Source organism: Haplochromis burtoni, unplaced genomic scaffold, assembly GCF_018398535.1.
Source record: "Haplochromis burtoni strain Fernald_Lab_line unplaced genomic scaffold, NCSU_Asbu1 Contig_62, whole genome shotgun sequence".
NCBI lineage: Eukaryota > Metazoa > Chordata > Actinopteri > Cichliformes > Cichlidae > Haplochromis > Haplochromis burtoni.
The window spans coordinates 995,503-1,001,502 of NW_024582423.1; positions in this window are offsets into that span (position 1 = coordinate 995,503).

A 6,000-nucleotide genomic window follows, 5' to 3' on the forward strand; every position below is an offset into this window, starting at 1 on the left:
CAGCCCCATAGCATGATGTTTCCACCCCCATGCTTCACAGTAGGTATGGTGTTCTTGGGATGCAACTCAGTATTCTTCTTCCTCCAAACACGACGAGTTGAGTTTATACCAAAAAGTTCTACTTTGGTTTCATCTGACCACATGACATTCTCCCAATCCTCTGCTGTATCATCCATGTGCTCTCTGGCAAACTTCAGACGGGCCTGGACATGCACTGGCTTCAGCAGCGGAACACGTCTGGCACTGCGGGATTTGATTCCCTGCCGTTGTAGTGTGTTACTGATGGTGACCTTTGTTACTTTGGTCCCAGCTCTCTGCAGGTCATTCACCAGGTCCCCCCGTGTGGTTCTGGGATCTTTGCTCACCGTTCTCATGATCATTTTGACCCCACGGGATGAGATCTTGCGTGGAGCCCCAGATCGAGGGAGATTATCAGTGGTCTTGTATGTCTTCCATTTTCTGATGATTGCTCCCACAGTTGATTTTTTCACACCAAGCTGCTTGCCTATTGTAGATTCACTCTTCCCAGTCTGGTGCAGGTCTACAATACTTTTCCTGGTGTCCTTCGAAAGCTCTTTGGTCTTGGCCATGGCGGAGTTTGGAGTCTGACTGTTTGAGGCTGTGGACAGGTGTCTTTTATACAGATGATGAGTTCAAACAGGTGCCATTCATACAGGTAACGAGTGGGGGACAGAAAAGCTTCTTACAGAAGACGTTACAGGTCTGTGAGAGCCAGAGATTTTCCTTGTTTGAGGTGACCAAATACTTATTTTCCACCCTGATTTACGAATAAATTCTTTACAAATCCTACCATGTGAATTCATGGATTTTTTTTTCACATTCTGTCTCTCACAGTTGAAGTGTACCTCTGGTGCAAATTACTGACCTCTGTCATCATTTTAAGTGGGGGAACTTGCACAATCGGTGGCTGACTAAATACTTTTTTGCCCCACTGTATGTGCTGGGTCACCTACTCACCAGAAGTTGGTGGTTTGATCCTTCTCTGCTTCAGGCTACAAGCCAAATATCCTTCGACAAGATACTAACCCCATGTTGCTTTCTTGTGATTCTCGTGAATCACAAGAAAGCAAGAACATCTTTATTTACAAAATTGGCACTCGGTTTTCCTCTCTTGCTTGAAAGTGCTTCAGCAGTGTGGACCAGTGCTGCATCTCCTCCAAGCTTACAACAGTAGAGTGGGCCAGGCCACATTCATAACACATTTATAGATCTGTGCATACTAACAAAGGAAAAGTCATAACTAAAATGTATGTCACGAACGCAAAAGCTTAGAAAATGTGATTTTGCTGAACAGAATTTAATTTTCAAGTTGAAGTAAAGTTTATAAGAACACAGTTCTTCTAGAAAATCACGCTTTAATCTACCAGCCTGCTTTAGAAAGCAGAGTTACAGTCAGAGAAACACAACCACGAAGCCACTGAAGGCTGTGTTCTCTATCACAACACAAACCTCAAAATTCAAATTTCAACATCACTGTTTCAACATCTAACTTGAATATCAGATTTTGGCAACCTCGCACACTCATTGCTTTTAAGTCAGCTGGAAAAAATAATAAAACAGCCATAAGTTATAAGTCATCGTATCTTTAAAATGAATATATTTACCATATACATGAAATGACTATGTGTGTATGTAAACCAACATAAACTGACTTGGTTCTATGTTTCTGTCTATGCTAATTTTATCTTTTTGGTCCAAAACTGCCCCGCCTATCATAAAAGCACAGCTCATGAGACGAGAAAGGGACATTTTGTAGTGGTATTTATTTTTATTTAAAGTGACTGTAGGATAAGTTATTTGGTGCCAAATGAATCAGGGATGCAATAAAGAGTGAATCTGTGATTTAAATCCATTAGGCAGGAGGAAAATATGCTCCAGTGAAAGTTGATGTTGATATCTGACAATTCAGAGGGATCATATTTCTCTCTCTGGCCCGCCCAGTCTCATCAATTAATATCTGATCGGTTCCTAATGACCTACGTAGAAACACTGTGGGCAGAGTGGTAGTCCTTCCCACCTGATTGCATTCTCATTTATCTGTGGCTGACAAGCTGTAATTATAGGAGCAATAAAAGTCTCAGTATCATGTAATTCCATTAGAAATCTGTCTTGCTGCCGTAAACTGTTATCAGCACCGTGTAATTTTGGTTTTCTTTCCCACTTCTCTACCCTTTGGCTGACCTCACTGACACTGCTTGAAACCCATCTTGACAAACTGGAAATAAGATAAGAAAATGAGCTCCACAAACACTTATAAATCTTTGCAAGAGATTTATAATAGAAGGTGGACAACAATATAGCCTGCCTGACATTCAATTCATGGTTTTATTGTGGTGTCTAATGCATCGTCTGCTGGTCCGTGTAGTTTAGAAAGCAAAGGTTGAGCATTTTATGCCTGCTTGTCTGTAAAAGGCAGCATTTGCTGCCTATTATTCTGGTTCGGCAGTAAGGAACTACCTCTAATGACTTCGGGATAACAAGGAATGTTTCTCAAACTATGTTGTTTTTTTTTCCCCCACATAATGAGGATAAGTTTCCCCTGAGCAATGAGATGTCCTGTTTGCATTTTTGGGCTGGTACTAAGCTGCCCTTGCCGCAAAGGAAGAACCAAACACAGGGGCTGGCTGTTCTATTTAAAAGTCAGAGGAACAGGTTTAAGCTTGTCGAGTGCCTACATATACCATTAGCTATTTGAGTAATGTTCCAAAGCAAAAGGAAGCTGGCTGAAGAGATGCTATCGCTGGGCACACAGTCATGTTTTCATGCCATTCATGTCCCTCAGCTGTCTCAATCTGAAGCCTTAAACCTCTCCTACCTATCTTCTACTTCATGCTTGTCCCTCCTCCACCCACACATTCTGACATTCACATCTATCATTTTGCTCGCTCTCTGTCGCTCTGTCTCCCCGATACAATTCAAGCGTAAACTGGCTGGTCGAGATTCTTGCAAATGTATGGGTAAACTGGCACTGTTGTTGCACCAGAAAGCAATGTTGAGGTGTGCCTTTCAAAATCTTAATCTAACTGGCAGTGAGGAGGTGAGCATGTCAAGGGATTTGCGTGCAGCACAGGAATTTCAGAACAAAGGAAGGCAGATGCCGCCTTCCCCTCCTGCTCGCTTGTCAGTTCATCTCTAAAGTCCCTTGGGATCACCACCAGAGCAATCAGAGAATGAAGCTTAGGTAATATCACAGTCTACTAGTTTATTTCGTGAAGCATAATTCAAAAAATAGACTTATAATGCTCTAGCACGTTGTACTTTTCAATGAGGGATCACTCAGTAGTAGATTACACAACCCAGTTCCCCTTCCTCTACATTTCCTTTTCTCAGCTTTATCTTCAATCAGCACGTTAAGCCTTATTACAATATGCTTTACATGGCGCCAGGGGCTGAGCCCTCTGACAAAGTCTCAAAGGTGCACTTATGCTGGGAACTAATGAATATTCACTTCACTTCTCATTACCTTAACATTTAAATGAAATATGCTGCAAAACCTGCAAAGTATTTTTCTTCCACTCTGTTCTGGCAGAGCTCATGTGAGTACCTTTAAATTTACAAAGCCAGTCACTGACGACGGTGACACAACGATACAACAGCCTCCTAAGAAAAAATGAAATGCCATAAGCATGATTGTTTTGCTCGCATCAGCAAACTATGAGAGGCTATATGCCAGATAGATACACAGAAATGGCTGTTACACATTATTTAACTTACAGGAATTTTTGTTTTTGGCCTCTTGTTGGAAGCTGAGACGTTCTGTAAACACAACAGTGACAAATAATCGGCTTAATGGAGAAATATCCCGTATTTATCATACAAGCACGTTATTAAGTGAGCTTATGGTGATTGTAATTACAGCATTAATCTTTTCTAACAACTTGTTAGAATATGATTCAGCAGCATCTACTGTGCTTGTCAGACATGAGCTGAAGTGCTGAGTGCAGAAGCACTAATGATGCATGCTAGAAAAAACAAATAATGAACTTAAAGACATTTCTCTGTTCTCTCTGGGTACATTACTACAACTTGTCCGGTTCACTGCCTCGTACAAAATGGGTTTGTTGTTTTCAGTGATATTTAAAAAAAAAGCAAAGTGGACATAACCTGCTGTGGCCACCCTTTGAGTTACAGCATTAAAGGAGAAACAAGGGACCCTAATGCAAAGGGCAAGTCTCATCTAGGGCTTTTAAAACAGGTCAACCATTAATTATGTTTGTTTTCTATTTTGTGTTTTATAGAAGAACTTTGTGGTGGGAAAAAGGCAAAATCTTATTTTAAAAAAATGAAGAATTTTACAATAAACAGGAAAGCGCAGCGTTCCCACTTTCAGCTTCCTTTGTCTCCTGCACAAAATACTCTTGGACCTGATTGTGCAAACATGCCAGTGGGTTCTCAGCGTTGCTGATAAATATCACGCTTTTGCAGTATTCTTATGTTGTTTGATGGGGTGGTGATAGGCATAGGGTAAGAGAAGTTAAGAGTTCAGTTAAGAGTTAAAGAAAAAAAATGCCTTAAAAGGAAATGTAGTTCTTTGTAATTATATTTAAAAAAGTGAGGAAATAAACAAAACTGGCTTCAGGTGAAAGGCTAAACAAATTTATCGTATTGATTCATTTCTGTGAGAATACCAAAAGAAAAAAATACAAAAGAAAAACAAATCCTGAATCTACATGTTATTACACTCTCCGTTTGCCACGAGTCAAATGACTGTAACTACTCTGTTGCCTGTGTATAATGTATAACTACTGTTTTCAAGGCTATCCACACTTTAGGTGGCACTGTATTGTGACCAGAACAGAAATTTTCAATGCTGATAAAATTGGAGTCCAACAGTCCTGAAAAATTAGCCGTTACATGATATGAGATAAGAGCCCTGAGAGCCACAGTCATTCCTGCAGGGAAAAATATGCTCACCAGCTTGGGCACAGTTGCACTCTGGGGCATTTTGGAGAGCTCGTACTTCATCACACCCTGTGTCGAGTGATACAGGACCAAAATGTAATAGGTTCTTCCTTTGCCAATGTTTCACCACTCCAGGAAGTTTCATGAAATTGGACTTTTCTTGCTCTATAATCCTGCTTACAAAATTGAATCCTCAAATTACAGTCTGAATAATAATGACAAATAGAGATAGACCAAAGGAGCAGGCCACTTACAAAATCTTCACCTCAACTCTTCCGGTGGTGTTGCAGTAAAAGTAAAACAGAAGCTGAGAGATAAGTGTTCAAAAGTACAGTGGAAATATGAGATTTACACTCTTAAAGTATCATCATACAGTGTAGTAATACACATGTGTGACATTTCTATTCAAACATATACATAACTACTGACAACTATGTAATAAGATGCTGTGTAAGTGATGCTGTGCATGCAACCTCTGCCTGAATATTAATTAAAACAAAACAATGTTATAATTGTAGAATTATAAAAAAGAAAAAAAGTCACATGTAAAAAAACTGTGTGCACGAAAAAGTGCAGGAATGTCAGCTTTGGTTTTATCCATGCTGTTGATGTGTGAACACTGAGTAAAACGCTTCCATCTCCACGCTGAGTGGTGGTGACTGCCTGATGAGTACACCGAATATGCCTTCACAGTGGCGAGGATGATGGCAGAAAAAGGAGAGTTTGTCAAAAGAAGGTTCTATTATTGTAGAGAAGCAACAGCAAAATAAAAATGATTAAATGATGTCCCAAAATATCCTCTCTTTGGACTTTTAGTAGTCAATGTCGTGACAAATGTCATTTAGCTACAAAAACGCAAACCAATGATTGGCTCACAGACACGTAACGGGTATGGCAGTCCATTCTCCCTTCTGCACGGACTACACTACCCATGAGGCTACATTCTTTAGGGCGATGCCTGTAACACTCTGCCTATCCGGTTGTTCAGTCTGACGTCACTAGCCGTGTCTGGGCCTAAACTCCGCTGCAGGTCCATATATCAAACGATCACTATGGCATTACTGAGAGTTGAAAAAC